The sequence below is a fragment of the Dermacentor variabilis genome, chromosome 10, assembly GCF_050947875.1.
Source record: "Dermacentor variabilis isolate Ectoservices chromosome 10, ASM5094787v1, whole genome shotgun sequence".
NCBI lineage: Eukaryota > Metazoa > Arthropoda > Arachnida > Ixodida > Ixodidae > Dermacentor > Dermacentor variabilis.
The window spans coordinates 16,683,289-16,700,000 of record NC_134577.1 but is presented as its reverse complement, the minus strand read 5'-3'; the positions used below and the strand labels follow the sequence as shown (position 1 = coordinate 16,700,000).

General features: G+C 44.6%; 1 protein-coding gene across 1 annotated transcript in view; it reads left to right on the top strand.

The window, feature by feature from the left end:
* The window catches only part of LOC142560022 (uncharacterized), a 186,212-nt gene that overhangs the window by 125,940 nt on the left and 43,560 nt on the right, over nt 1–16,712 (top strand). Inside the window, exon 2 of the mRNA XM_075671770.1 lies at nt 14,319–14,423. The gene's annotated coding sequence lies outside the window, so the exon portion shown is untranslated. The remainder of the gene's footprint in view (nt 1–14,318; nt 14,424–16,712) is intronic.

Genomic DNA, 16,712 nt, shown 5'->3' with positions numbered 1-16,712 from the left:
AGATTCTTCACTAAGGGCAACTATCAATAGAGAGGCCCGTGGAAATTAGGCGTTATTGAAACAAACACGCCTGTTGTATACTATCTCAAAAATAGCCAGAAGGCTTTTTTTTATGAAATCAGCTTTGTGTGGTTGCAGTGAAGGTTTATGTGTTCATTAGAGTTAATTTCGAACGCATTTTCAAAGCACAAAGAATGTATAATCATTTCTGCACTACTGTACGAGACGATGGCTGTACCTCTGGAAGTCCAGCACTCATGTAGAACACACGCGTGCTTATATTTCACGACTGTCATTCCAGGATTCTCTACCAGAGCGGCACATTTCTGTTCTCTCTACGACTCATATAAAATGTAGCATTTTTAAATTTCTTCGGCGTCATATCAAGCCCATTTTAAAGTAATAAAATTATTTAGCAGGGGATTCTCATCGCATAGTAGCGACCTTTATAAACTTCCCAGAATGGCGCACAGAACTGCATCGTCGGAGTCTCGAGAAATTTGGGTACAGAAGTTGGGAATTTCGGTTTCAGAGTGACTCTGCAGAAAACACTCAAGTAAATAACATGTTATAATATCAGTATAATAGGATGAAAAGAACTTTTAATTTCATATTTTATTTGGGGGTCGGCGGCGTAACTTATAACGAATTTGTTTCTCCCCTAAAAGGGTTGTTTCCAGAGCCGTCGAATCGATAATTTTATTCTCCCGAAAGGTCAGTAAAAATGCATACAGCCTGTATAGCGTATAAAGTAGGCCCAGTTAAGCACGAAGACCTTAAGGTCATTATAAAAATATTGATGGGAAAGTATGGGCCACACGTGGAAAGCCAACCTTGCCAACTCTTTTCTGACGATCGAAAGATCGCACTCAATTTAAAACGCTTATGTGTTCGTAGGTGGCTCGAAATCGAGTTTTCAATCTTTTATTTCCATCTGCACTCATGAGCTCGTTCTGTTCTGCTTGTATCCTAACCTTCTCTTGTTTCTTCATTATCAGCGCTTGTCCACTTGTTTCTTCCATTCCTTTTCTATCGTTCGTTGCTCGGTAATTCTTCTTTTGTATCTATTCAATCTTGGCTTCCTCGATAACTTCTATCTCCTTTCCTCAAATATTTCTTTCGTTCCTCCATTCCTCTTATAATTTTTTTTTGTCTCTTGCCTCTTGCTGTTGTTCTTCCTTCTCGTGACATTATTGCAGTATTAGCTTCGTTCACTCACTTTCTTTTTCTCACCTTCTGTTTTCCGTTCGTCCTCTATTTCTCCTTTCCGTACTGATGCTCATAGCTATGAACGTGAAGTGACAGATGAGCGAGGCCGTAATTGCGCAGGTTCCCTACGATACCCCTCGACCAGCGAAATACCTCACTCACCGACACACGAGCTCTTCTCCTCACGACACCGCCACCGCTGTCCTTTTTGTTTTCGTGTCTTTCTTATTCCCAGTCAAGATTCGGTGCCGCATCGTGCCAGATGGTCTCGGCTCAGCCCAATAGGGAAAGTGCCGTACTGCATTCTCTGTTTTATGTTTCCTCTTCCGGGATGTCTAACGCGGTCTGTGCACGGCCCATCTCACACTTCTTTGATTGTACCTCTGCTGCTCTCTTTCTAATTGAGCGGCTTAACGAGGGCCTTCCAGCACAGCTCAGTCGGTCGGAAACAATAGGCACGAACGTCGAGGCACAGCTCATTACCGGCTTTCGCAGGCACGCGAACTGCTCGCCCAAGTCAGAAACTCGAGAGAGAACTCCACCTTTCCGTCCAAATTGATCCTACCGTTCGTCAGTTTCGTTACTTTCCTGTCTTCGATGGAGTCTTCTGTCGCTTTTTCTTTTTTTACTAAAATGTCTATGTTTTGACAGAACTGAGTAATTGACACTTTGCCTTGCAATCATTTCGTTTCATTTCTTAATTCGTTTGTCGGTGTAGCCACCTAGCTGTTTCGGTGTCGACGGGTTGTAGCCGAGCTCTGCAAAGGACAAGCTTCGTTTTAAAACGAGTGCTGTGGTGAAAGCACCAAGCTTTTCGTACGGAAGTATAGCTCTTGTATGGAACAAGGCCATCTCGTTTAATAATTTATAATCGGTTGTCATAACTGATCGGCGAATGTTCTCGCTAACGTCTCTATCTAACGTACTGACCAATTTGTGTGTGTTGACGCGTAAAATTTGAATGGGCAACGGTACAATATTTCAATACCAGCTACTCTTGAGTAATATAAGTTAGGTTTAGTACGGCATCCATAGCGGTTCAGTTTAGAAGTATTGTCGCCGTGTTCCTCTCGAGTTCGTAGAGAAAGCTATAAGAAGAAAGATATTAAAGGAACATGAAAACGTATCGTCAGGTAACGCTACGAGCTTCAAGCGTCGTAGAAAGTTCTTACATATTCTGATCGGTGTTACAAACCTTCCGACCATAGCATCTGTTGTGACTTGTACGCTGCAGTCGCTTCTTCTAATTTATTTCGCTCAAGTAAAAACAAAAGAAAACTTTATATTTGCTCGCGCCTTTGTTGAGCGTTATATCTTACTTTGCAACACAGCTACGAAACTTCAGAAGCAGCCTGAGTTTCTGAGCCTTTACGTAAAACTGAATTAGGTAGTCGTTAAACAACAAACATATTCGTTCAAACTCCTTCGTGTGTCTTAGTTCTGGGATGGCGTTGCTTCGTGGAAGCCAACGTATAGAAAGAATATGTGTGACTACTCTCCCCATGAGGAAGCTGGGTTTATCTTTAAATTACAGCGTAGGTTATACTAGGCTTAAGCGAGAAACATCCAATATAATTATGCAGATCTATCATGCGCGGATATTGTCTCTAGAAAATCCAATTCTTTTGAGCGGCATCTACTCTGAGTACATTTCTCAGAAAATGCTGCAATAGGTTAAGACATTTCAGAACGCATGAACTTATATCCATTCTCGTGCCACCCACCGCGGTAGCTTAGCGGCTATAGCGTTGCGCTGCTGAGCTGCTCGATCCCTCCTCGGGCGGCTGCATTCTTATGGCAGCGAAATGCAAAAATACCTCGTGTACCTAGATTAAGTCGACGTTAAGATCCCAAGTGGTCCAAAGTAACCGAGTCCCCAGCTAAGACGTGTCTCATTTCTTATTATCCCATCGTAGTTTCGGCACGTAAAACCACCGAATTTCATGATATATATATATATATATATATATATATATATATATATCCGCATTGTCCAATTCGTTATGAGGGAGGAGTCATTTACATGAGTATCGGTCTTACACTAGCTTCGCGTGTTCACTATATAGAATAATTCGCTCTATCCGGGTTCATTATATTAGGATTCGACTGTGTCATTATATTTTCATTATGGCTCCTATAGCGCAACTTTAGTTGCGAGGTCTCTAACCCGCGACCTTGAAAGCAAGCAGCGGGGGGGGGGGGGGCGCCATTGTTGCCTAGCGACCGCATTGGCTGGGGATCTGTCCCTTCGATTCCGACTCAATTCTTCCGAAGAAATATCGCACGCCGTTTGTGCCGACGCCTCCGCATTACCACGCCTTCGCTCCAACAAACCCAGCAATCACCATCGTCTCCCCACCTCCCCCCTCTTTCGTTCTCTCGCCTTTGCTCGCACTTAGCGATTCCGTTGAACGCGCTGCGCTCCCACTGAGTGCGTATGGCAGGCAGCCAAACGCGTCCTTATCTTGCCGACGTGCCGACATGCAAACGGAGCGTCCCTTTGTTTGGCAGGCGCACGTGTCTCGGCTCGCTGGTTGCGCGAGTCGCCCGCGGAGGAGCCAGCGTGAAAAACAGACGTCCGCTGCTGTTCGTCATTGAGCTGCGGGTTAAGGGTGCTCGCAGTGGTGCCCGGATGCGATTGCGCAAAGCAACGCACGAGCCTCTGATGCGGCCACAGTTCGGCATCCTTTCTGCTCGCTCGAGCGGCTGTATGCGTCGCTGTATTTATTTGAGAAATATGGCATCGATGACATCGAGGGCGAGACGTCGGGAACGAGTCTGTAAATTACCGCGAAACAAATACGACCGCCTCTTGATATTTCATCTCGACGCAAGGAACTAAACAATCTGGCCGCCTTTGTTGTCTTTTGGATTAAAGGACATCCGTCGAAATGGTCAGCCACAGACTCTTTTCTGCCTGCGCAGTCATTTTCCTGAACACAATGCTTATTCTACGACAGGCAAGTAAGGACAAAATTCTCGTTATTCTCGAAATTCTCGACAAAATTACGAGATCTACATTTTTTTTCAATCCTAGAGAAATGGTGTGTTATTTCCCACGGCCAAATCCCTTTTTTTTTTGTGTGTGTGTGTGTGGCTCTTTAAGTATTGGTATGCATTCGCGGTGGTGATCGATTAGCCTGGGATGTTTAATTTGATTGCAAGGTTGCCGGTGTGATTTCTGGCCGCGGAAGCAGCAGTTATTTAAGACAGAAATGGGAAAACACTTGTCGTAAATAATCTCCAGCCTTCACAGATCCTCTGTTGCATGGTGATGTGAAATCAATAAATAAGTAAATCAATCCCACAACGCTCAAATTAAACCAGCCAATCAGACAATGGATATGGCACGTGAGCTGATGTTATGAGCCATGCTATGGCGCTTGGAGCTAAACACGCCCGGGACTCTGCTTCATATTTATCAAATAGCACTGTTGCGCGGAGGGACATACTATACAAGCCGACTAGCAGTTGCCTTATGATTCCTCTGCAGTGCTAAACTACGGCGAAACTGTAGCGTTTTGTACGTCGTAAATGAGCCAGCTTCGCCTTGCCTTGACTGGCTCTTTAAGTTAGTAACAAAGCTTGATATAATGTGGCTGGGGTCTACTCGTGAAGAGAGAGAGAGCGATAAGGGAAGACGGAAAGGCAGGGAGGTTAACCAGACTGAGTCCAGTTTGCTGCCCTACACGTGGGGAGGGGAATGGGGAGTGAAAGAGGGAGAGAGAGCGTGAAAAAAACAAAGCCGCTAATGGGGGGAATCGCCGCGCTTCTAGAGGAGTCTGACACTGAGACGATGCGATCACTGGTTCCACGCACCCTTTTGTTGCTTTCTATGGAGGTCAGAGTATAATTGCTTCCAGTTTAGAAAGCTTGTTTTTGTCTCTTGTTGCTTTCAACGTGCAGACTAAGCGCAGTTGTTTCGCTATAGGTGACTAAATGAAGGTAAGTACATCGAACCCTGAAAATCACCAACAAGGTGAGTCGAATGGCGCACTTTCTGTTTAGCGTCGATGTGAGCAACTCACTCTTTGAGCAAGAGGGCATCGATGACGGGGAGGCATTTGGAAAGAACTCTGCAAATAATTACAAAACAGATAAGACGACCAGCTGTTCTTTCATCTCACAGCTAGGAACTGAGTAATCCTCCCTCCTTGTTGTCTTTCGAATCAGAGGACGACCGTCTTAATGGCCAGTCCAAAACTCCTTTCAAGCAGAACATTGATTTTCATGAACACGTTGCTTATACGGAATACAGCACCAGACGTAACGGTTCCGCTTCCTTTCTCTGTAGATATTGCATCCAACATTTTAACGCACTGCTAGCTTCATCGCAATCGCTCCATTTTTCGATGCCCTTTGTTGCGAAAAGTAGCAACGCAGCAAATAGCTGATTCGAGAGACCGTCAGTAACACGCTGCGTCCTGTAGTCTGTAAACACGCCGCTAAGGCGAAGTTTTCGTGTCGTTAGGAGACACGCTACTGGCCTAAGCCTTTAACCGAGCTGCAGCTCTGAACCATGACAAAGTCGGAGAAGAGGAGCGCTCCGAAAGAAAACCAGCTCCGGAGCTTCGTGCTTTTCGTGAGCGAACTGCCGGACCATCCGACGAGAGTGGCCTCGGCGCTTACAGGCGCGATCCTGAGGAATTGTTCCGGAACCACGATTTCTCGGGGCAATGGTTTTTGTGCCTGGCATTATCCGTTGCAGACCGCGCCCCTTTCATTTCTCCCGTCTTTCCTTTGTTTCATCTTTGCTTTTGCTCGCTGTTTACACCCAGCCTCGCCCCGCATTTTACGTCAGCGGCAAGAACAATCCTGGCTCGTCCTTCCCATCAACTAAAGGGGGTAACGAAGATGTAAAGAAAACAAACACGGAACACGGGCGCAAGCAATCATATATGGCAGCAGTCACGCACAGACACGCGCGCGCGTACGGGCATTGAGCGATATGTGGAATCATGGTCTGCATGGGGTCTTTTGTTCTTTTGCGCTTCGGAAACACTGCCGGCATTCTCCTGTGGGTCTTTTTCGTGCCGCAGTATAGTTTCCTGCGCCCGTGCCTTCTCTGGCTGCTTCTTCTTTTTTTGTGAGGCACTATCTGAAATGATGGATCGCCCGGAATTCTTGGCGAAGTCTCCCAGGCCTCCGTTAGGCGAGTCAGTGACGTGGGGGCCTGGACGAAGAGATTCGGCTTTTGCGTGTGCATAACTGAACGTGGTGGGTTCGAACTTTTCCTCCGTGCGATGTTGGATGACCACGCAAGGAGCACTGCGGCCCTAAATCTGACCCTGTTATTGTATTAGTCCCTCCGCCATGTTTCCAGCATCTCAATCGGACGGATGCGCTGGCGCACACAAATGCACACACATTCATACACACACATGCTGCCTTTGAAGAAGATTGGTCCGTGTGGCGAAACCTTGACCAGCGTTACAGAGGTACCTTATCCCTGTCTATAGCCTTTATACCACACATCCTCAAAGGACTACTTGAACAATAAGATTAGTTTGTTACGCGTATAATGGTATTTTTATTGAACAGGGAGCATGAACTTTTTACTTAACGCGGGTGGGGATTTGGGAGACGCTCATCCTGATTTGCCTTTTTTTTTGTCTCGTTTACATTTACTTTTTTTATGTAAACTTTGTACGTTTATGTGCTTGTGGTATATGTGCGGCGTATTGAAGGCGACATTTGTAGTTTCAATTTCATAACACTGTAGTGTGATAGCCAGATCTCATATATCCTGCCCTGCCGTCTGTGTGCCGTTATTAAACAACAACAAAGCACGCTCCAAGACGCTCCAAGACGCTCCAAGGCGCTCCAAGGCGCTCCAAGGCGCTCCAAGACGGTACACGTACCCACAATGACACAGTCAAGACACACACAGACACTTGTTGCTACGCAGTACCTAGAGAGAAAGAGAAAGCAAAGAAAGAAAGCGCAGAAGGGCGAACCAGATGAGAGTACATGTTGGCACCCGCACCAGCAGTAATTGAAACGGGAACATAATTAGATTGACAGTGAGTACTTCCTGCACGCAAGTGGATGTGTGCATGAGTGTTTTAAACGGCTACTGAGGTCAATGGACTTCAAAAACTATAGATGGTAACGATTAGCTTTCGATGCCAACGACGAATGTGGCCACGGTTCGACAAATTTTGCCTCCGAATATGTTATGCAGTTGGAGTAGTAAACAATTATAGGCACTTCTGTATTTTAGAAAGCAATCTGGGCAAGAATTATAGTCTTGACTTAAATGTGAGTTTGTGTCTAATAGCAGGCATTTCAATTTTTAAAGGTTAGTGCGCATATTATCGAGAACTTTAGATGAACAAAGGTGTTGCTTGTTATGGTCTCACACCGGATCATCATCTGTGTGTCATTAAATAGTCGTAAAAAGTCATTACTATATAGTCACTCGAAGAAAGCAATCCTCACTGTCTTTAAGTAAAAGAGGGGTATCAGAATTACCTTAAAATATTCACTCACTTTTTCGTGATTGTCGAACGACACAGACCTTGTTTATCTTCTCAAAACAGCATATTGATTATGGCTTTCCCGGCTTCAAGAAATAGATGCCTACTCGACGCGTTGCCTCAACAGATGTTGTTCCTTCAATGAGCAATGGTCCAGCACTTGATTCCTAGCTGTGAAGGCAGAACGCACACAGAACGCGAAATCGCCGCCCTACTACTGAACCTTTCCAATGGATGCAAGAACTAATGCGGTTAATACTAGTATATACAAGTTAGAAACTCAGTAATGTCACCAATCTTGGGATAACGTGTTACATTAGTTGTTTCGGAGTTCAATTATTCAATATCGTCTGACCATAATATAAAGCGCAGCGACTGTATACCTCATAAACGTCGCAGTGGGAGAAACACATCACCAGTTTATAAACGATGCCTGAAATTTTTGTGCCTGTATTCTAGCATTGTGGTTAACCTCCCTCGGCCTCTCTTTTGTTGTTTCTACTCACTCAACCTTTAACAGGGAATAATATTCAAAGAAACCCGTTTCAAACAATGCACACTGCGTGTTTTAAGGTAGGAAACCGAAGAGGGGTTATGTAAGTCGAACTGAAACTGTTTTGTCGACGCAAAGGGCCTACGCGTCCGATGAGCAAGCACACAGCCCGCACGATGCGTAAAAACCCGCCTTTCTTGAACAAACCCTTTGTTTCTACACAAAGGATGCTTCTGCGGTCAACTTTCTTTCCGCAAAACGTGTGTTTCAGTTGAACCATTGTTAAGCTTTGAGGAAGCAAGCAGCGTCCGGAAGGTGGATTGCGCTGGCCTCAGCACTCTGACGACATCCGTGGAGTTAGCAGAAGCGATAAAAACAGTAGAGAGTTATAACTCAGTGGGCCGAGCGGGCCAGCATAGACGCCAGTGTGCATGTGTGGTGCCAGATGCGCAGTGGCGTCTACGTTGACCCGCTGGGACCGCTGGCCCTTTCAGCTATAGCTCTCTATAGTGGAACACGTTTGCCGACAACGGTTTTCCCTTGCCTTGTTCTGCTGTGCGTAACTCTAACGCTCGACACGCGTATATGTGAGCGCCTTTTCCGCCCTCTTTGTATTACGCAAAATTTTATTTTGTTGTTGTTGTTGTTGTTGTTGTTGTTGTTGTTGTTGTTGTTGTCGTTGTTGTCGTTGTTGTTGTTGTTGTTGTTGTTGTTGTTGTTGTTGTTGTTGTTGTTGTTGTTGTTGTTGTTGTTGTTGTTGTTGTTGTTGTTGTTGTTGTTGTTGTTGTTGTTGTTGTTGTTGTTGTTGTTGTTGTTGTTGTTGTTGTTGCGACCTCTTCAAGCGTTTGCTGACCGCGGCTGCTGCAGTCTTGTTGTCAAAATAAAACTAATCCGCCCCATAGTGTAATCGAACCTGGCTCTCGCAGCACAAATGCCCGATGCTCTGGCCATTATACCACATTCGCACCCGCTTACTTCTTTCGTACCAACGCCAAGAATCTTGTTTGGACAATTGGCGTCTCCTCCTCCACGTCACCTGGCACGTTCGCGAGCACGTGCGCGCACTATTTTCTGTTAGTCCAAAGACGCAGGAATGAAACTGGCGAACGACAGTCAGCCTTACCGCTCTATTTTGCGTCGTGATTTGTTTCTGCGTACACATCTCCTCAGCATTATTCCCTCAACAAACATCAAACATGGTCTTGGTCGTCGTGAAATTATTTCATCGACCTTTAACAGTGCGCATTCGCTCGAAGTGATGTCTGTATTTCACTACAACTGGCAGATAGTTAGTTCATAAACACTGAAGTAACGTTAAAATTGTGACCTGTAATGTGCACGACATTACGTGTTGTCTAGGCTGACAATAAAGGCAGTGGTATGCGCATTATATTTATTTATGCAGCATTGAATTAACTCCTGCACAAAAGCTTCCCTTCACATAAATTCCAACGTGCACGTTGATTCTGAGCAATTTTTCATTTTATTTCGTTTCTCCTTCTATCTTCTTTATTTTTTTCTTACATCCTTACTCCAGCACAGGGTAGCTAGCCGGTCTTTACATTCGCCAAGCTTTTTTTCCTTCCCTCTCTTTTTCTCCTCTTCCTCCTCCTCCTCCTCCTCCTCCTCCTCCTCCTCCAAGAAGCAGGCGAGCTCGCAACCGCAGGAACAGTGCGATGGTGATATCTCGAGGTAAATTGGGTTTCTGGGCTGGCCGAATTGAGCGCGGGGGTGGCTTGTCATTTTAACGATACTGCTGCATCTACTTACGGTGGTTCTTTCCATCATGGGTACTCGGTCTAGACCAAGCTCCTTGGTCGCTGCGCGTTCATTCTTTATTGTATGTGGTTTAATCTTTTATTTTGTTCGCTAGCTTGTTAGCTGTAATTTTCTTCCTTCCTGTCGTGGTCATGGTTCGTTTGAGGCAATGTCCGTGTCCTTAAAGTGACGTGGTGCTTCGTTCTGGTTAGGCTTGTTTGGCTTGTTAGGCTTGTTCGGTTAGTATATTTTCTTGTTTACTTGGTTCTGATTATGCGAAGTACAATATGTTGTCGTTCGCGTGCGATGTTTACCGCTGAAGGAGTGCGCCGGATGTTTTCCATCACTCTATAAATTTGTCGGACAGAGAGGCATGTTGACTCTGGTACTATATGTCCCGCGGGCTGTAAGCGCTGCAAAGCTCTTGCCTGGAATCATTCGAATCCTGCAGCTAGCGTTACGCGGATGCATATGTTATCGGCCATTGTTCTTTATATTTGATAATATTTAATTCTCCCTAACCTCTGTTGGAGAGTTCTTTCGTTATTTTTTATACTTGTTAAATATGATGACGATGAGTACGACGGCGCGTTCCATCACGGTCCAAGATTGGCCTCGATGAGCTAACACGCAGCAACGGCATCACACAATGAAGAAACAAGCTAGCAGCAAATAATCTCGTGTACCTCGTAGTCAATAGTTTTACCAACCATTCGATAAATGTCCGATGAATGAGGTATCGTTGCTTGTTCTACCTGAGCCAATACGTACGGATGCATGCAGCTAGCAATTCATGACTTAAGCGGAGTTATTGGCAGGAGTCCTGGGTTGACGGTGATTGTTAAGTGTGCAAGTGTAGCGGTTTGGTGCGAGTTGGTACATACTGAATTCATAGAAACCGCGCGCGAAAGCAGGAACTTATCGCTAGGCTTGGCGAACTTTGTGTGTCAAAACCAATAACCGCGCTATCAGAACAATAAAAAAATATTTTTAGATGACATGTCGATGGGTGATGAACATGCACGCCTGATTCTGTTATAGCAAACAGAATCCCCTCAATGAAATATAACTTCCGGGGCATTGCGAGCCAAAACTACGACGTAGTTAGGGGGAAAGCCGTAGTGGAGGACTCCAGGTCAATTTTGGCTACCTGTGCACCCAATGCACAGTACACGGGCGTTTTTACATTTCCCCCAATCAATATGCGGCCACTGCTGCCAGGATTCGAACCCGCGCACTGGGACTCAGCAGCGCTCAACGCCGAAGGCACTACGCCGCAACGGCCGGGTGTTTCTTGTCAGTACACCTTTACTTGAAAGTCAGTGCTTCGTGTGTCGGTAATTCTCCATTTTGTCCTCATTTTCGTGCGCTACGCATATGTGCTAATTGCGGCTCTACAGACTGTCTAAAATGGGAAGGGAACACAGACTACCATCATTTACAGCGAATAGGCAAAGTTTCTTAGGCAAAATACGAGCATAAAACGCAGAATGCAATGAATGAAAAAAAAAACATTTTTTTTATTATTCGTATTTACACGTTACCCATCAATAATATCGCAAAACTTAATAGAGATCAATTTGTTGTGATGGTTATATACTGCGTTAGTTATTTGATATTATACATGTCCAATATTGTGTTCTAGTTGCTTCACACAGTAATGGTTATAGCAATGTTCTTTTTGCTTCTTTTTTTCTTCTTTTTATGCAACGCAGGCGAATACATCCATTTCCCCCGCTTTCGAGATCTCTAGCTCAACTCCGTGCCACCGCAGCCGCATGTAGGTTTGGAAAACAGGCAAAAAAATCTCGTGTACTTAAACACCCAAGCACGTTAAACAACCCAAGGGGGTCAGTATGATGCTCGAAGCCTCAATCTACGTCATCCCTGCAAGCCGCTGCGCAGACTATGGACGTTATGCCTCCCTATTTATTTATTTTTATTTGTTATTAGACCAACAAACTTTTGTTAAAGACAGTATATTGCAGAAAAATTATACGCGCTGAGGATTACCGAAAAGGAACTCACAATCACCAAGATCCTCCCATGGTCGTCTTTTGTTTCTCTGCTTTGAGTACGATCAAAAAAGAAAAGGCGCGAGTATCGCTCTGTGACTCGTTCTTATTGAACTTTTAAAAGCTCTTATTATTTCTTTTTTTAATTAGTAAATGGCACTTTCTCATTCTGCGCTCGTGTACTGGTTAAATCAAGCAAGCTGTTTTTCGGGCAATGACTTAATGCTCATCGATGATAAGGACGAGGTTCGTTAGTGCTTGCTACTCATTCAACAAGACAAAGTTCCATTACCAGTTCGCATCGCCTGTTTCTGCTGTCTATTCACCGCGCGCGCCATTGCAGCTCTTCGGATATGGTTTCTGGGAGGCAGCCTGAAACTTATACCAAACGTCATTCCCGTCACTAAATCATTTAGAGCGTCTAGCAAGCAAAACAGGCAGGCGTGCATGTATTTCTACGAACTCATCGCGGTACGTAAATTGCATTTATTCTGCCATATAAAAACAACGTATGCCATTACAGTTTCTTTTGTAAATCCATGCAGCGTTATGGAATATAGGGTCGGTGTCAGGTTGTCGAATGCGACATTCAGAAAGGTACCTGCTTGTAAACGTTTATCGTGTTCTGACGCTGCCCCGTGTAGTGACAGATATGCGTAATAGTAGCCAGCGGTACAACTGCTATACTGCAACAGTAGCGAAACTTGGACGAGTTGATGGAAGTTCATGTTTGTCAAGCAGCAGCGCTAAATGTAGATGTAGGTCTTTGGGGAAATATGGACGAGTACCAACTCTGGGCGACTGGCCAATGATTGGGTAGTTCCAGATGCATTAAAAGTAAGAGTAGAGAACTTCACAATAAGTAAGTTAGTATCGAAATTTATAGATTGAAGAGCCTGCTTAATAGAATGAAAATGAAAGACTGTAGCATAACCATAAAAATAAAACAATTCAAATTCAATTTGGGTGAAAGAAACGGAGGCCTGACATTGTTTATTTAGAGTGCATATCTCATTGATCCGAACGAAAATCTTGGATGGCAGCGTAAGCCAAGATGCCCCAGTGTAGAGGCACCCAAGGATAGTACATCTTGAACATTTAAATCTAATAAAAGGAGGCGCAGTGGTTTTTCTAAGCTTCTCTTTTAAGCTAATATTTCGTCGACAAGAAATTAGACAAAGCGGGGAGGGTGCCAGAGCAGTTATGTGTAAATAAAAAATTGAACACTGTTTGCGAGAGCAAAGCCTACTAATAGCTGCTTGAATTTTTTCTCGCTTCACTAAGTGGCGACTCTTGCCTGGAATTCCCCCGCACTAGCTCCTAGGAACGATGGAGTAGGTGCTATGGTAGAATGTCTTAAGGCAAATGGTCTTGCTATTCCCTCTACTTTGTCTGCTAATAGAACATCTTACTTGCGAAAGTTATTAAAATCGTATAAGTTGTGAGGCACTTACACTTACGAAAGAGCAATAGCGCAGTCTAACACAATATGGAGTATTTTTTAATGTCCACTCAACAAACTTAGCGAAGTGAACAGACGCGACACACAGGATGCTGCACAGGAAAAATCTTCTAAAAACAATAGAACACATTGTTACACGCTTGAGCTGATTACGAGCGCAACCGCAGGTTGCTCGTTCACAGTGTTCAAAAACATTTCAAATGCTGGCATTCATTGGTGCAGTAATACTGTGAAGCTGACTTTTCTGCTGTGCACAAGGGCTGAAAATACGGCAGCGTACACGTTAAACTGATTGGTCTACTAATGGGACTAAGTACACACAGCTGAAACCAACTTGGCACATTGCAGAAACAGAACTCTAATCAGGTGTGACTGCGATCCTTAATAAAATAATAATACTGGGTTGATGATGTAATCTTTCTCAAATGCGAAAATAACGAGTCTCAGCCAATATTTTAGCTTACGTCAGCAATGACAATGAGTACTGATTAGGCGACGTAGTCTGTCTATAGCTTTCGCATCACTGCACAATATTTGTGAACCAGATTGGGAATCAAGCCGCAGGATTGCCTCCCCCCCCCCTCCCCAATAAAAATGAAACAGTTGCATAGCGTAAAATACGTAAAAGAAATAATCCCTCATTTAAATCCACCCGTCGGTTTCGTTCGAGTTGTTCGTTAGCGTCCGACTGATAAAGGGGGCCGTGGTAATGAGAATCCATATAATGCCAGCCAGCTTGTCCTCGGGCGCAAACCCTGCGATTGCTTTCTCGTTAGGATGGAAAAAATCCCGCTTAGACCTCTTAATTCTTGCAAGCACATTTGTCTGAAGATGAGGATAAGAGAAAGCGAAGACGCGTGGCTTAAGAGCTTTGTTTTATACTTGCTGGTTGCTCCTTGCAGTGGGCCTGGATTGTGCTGCCAAGCAAGACTCTGAACTCCGCGAAGGCAAACAGCAGACAGCCATCCCTTCTCTTCAACAATCAACTCTCCAACCACGCAAATGCTGTAAGTCGTATCTTTTTTTTTTCAGGAAGATGACAACGTGGGTCTTGATCAAGCTGGGGTAATAGTATCCGTTTCGTGACATTAGCATTGCGTTCGCTTTAACCCCACAGAGCCGAACGTATCATTATTTCTGCGCTGAATTGGATGCCTAATTATCTTGCTTTAAGCGCTGGAAGCAACCAAAAGTCGTTCGTGGCGTTTTTAATACGCTGGACCGGGGATTACAGTTGTAGATAGTTGAGCATACTAATTACTAATTAAATACCATAATAATGAACATTTACTCAGCTATAACTGTATACGTCTTGTTTTCTGAATGGCCAAAAATAAACGTGAACAAGTTGTTTTAATTTTATTCTATGTGAAATGATGGTTCAGCTTTCTACGGGCAAGACAATAAGAATTGGAGCGTAGTGTGCTCAACCTCCATCGCGGTGGCTTAGCGGCTATGGCTTTGCGCTGCTAAGCACGAGGCCGAGGGTTCGATTCCCAACCGCAAAATGGGGGCGAAATGTGAAAAAGTCCGCGTACCATGCATGGGGGTGCACGTTAAGCCTAGAACTCTTTCTTTTTAATAGTGTGCTCCTTATTTTCGCCTCAACGAGCTCCCCTGCAGTTGGTACTTTTGTCTAGCTCTCGTGAAGGCGCTAAATTCAGAAAAAAACATGTGGGCCGTGAAAAATGTAGTACGTCTGCGACGAAATATTCGTATCGCTACTCGGTTTCCCCCGTACTGTGCGTACCGTTTCGCTCCCTAACTACAACTTGAGACAGTGTTTCCACTACTATGCGAAACAACGTTTTGGCTCTGCGACCACCTTTTATTGCGCTGTGAACGATGTGAGCGCATCACTTGTCACTTTCCCTTTCCCACTGTATAAAGTAGCAAACCAAGCACAACCTAATTAACTTCCCTGCTTTTCCCTTTCTTTCTTTCTGTCTGTGATCCCGTCTTCTTGGTTATTTAAAGAATGCTGCATTGTCGTTATAATACATGATTAAACAGACAAGCAAAGATAAGGGATTCCGTACTAAATATTCTTTCTTTATCTGCGCTGCACTGCACACATCTTACACTACACAGGAAACGCGACACATGCTAGTGACATTGCCAAATGTTTAATGAATAGAAGGCTAGTTGATAGCGACCTGTGTGAGTGTCCTCTCCGCAGTGTTGTGTACGCTTTTCGCGCCAGTGACGAGAATGTATACAGTAAACCGCACCAACTTGCCCAGCAACAAGTCCTCTTCAACGAACTGCGTATTCTGCTTCGAAATGGGGTCGATCACCTGCTGCTGCAATTTGAACGCTCGAAAGGTTGAAAAGACGAATGTTATTATTTACCTGCTAACATGGGCGCCTGCGTTAGGGGAATTCAGGCGACAAATCCAAGCGTGCTTGGCTTAAATCAACAACGCGGACCACTTTTCGGAACACGCATAAGCAAAAAGGGCAACAAGAACACACACTGCGATTCAGCACGTCTCCGGAGATGGCGCAGAACAATGTACCGACATTTGCAATGAAGATACGTGGGAACCATCTTCAAACAAGAAGGGATTTTGTATCACGCTGTTTCGTTTTTCTTCCTGCGGGAACGTGCAGCCAGAAGGACATGCATACCATCATTCGTCCTTCCTTCTTTATTCGTCTTTCATTTTCTTTTTTTTTTTTTGCACATGCGTTACCATGGCGGGCCGTCCTACGGAAGAACGTGTTCCGGTTTGCTGAACGAATCTCATTCAGCGACCGTTTGGTACGAGCATGGTGTCATTCAGATACGCCTGGCGGCATATACCAAGCTAGACGAGATGTTAAGGTGAAGCCTAACCAACGACGTTGTGCATACGAAAGCCGAAAACAACTGGAACGCGGGACTGTACGGCTATTCCATGCGCCGACATCAACAATAAATGGGCCAATTTATTCTGTCCTAATCTTATAGACTGCATCGCACCAATGCCCCCACATCCACGCCGTCTGCACAAGCGCCCATTTCGAGACGATCACGTTGTGGTCGTTCATTCACTGCCAGGAACTATCCACCCTAGACGTGTACCCCTTTGTCGACCGTATACTACAAATCCTTTATTTTCGGGAAACTTTGGGCCGTTCTTGTCAAGCATTACTTTCATTGTTTTTTTTTTCTTCTCGGGTTATGTTTGTGGTTTCTTTGTTTCTGTCGTTGCGCTGAGCCACTGACAAGTCTATGCGCATATTTGTAAAACAATTTTGTTCGTGCTTATAACGGTGTTTCAGCGAACTTTAAATGTTTAAAAAATCTTTAA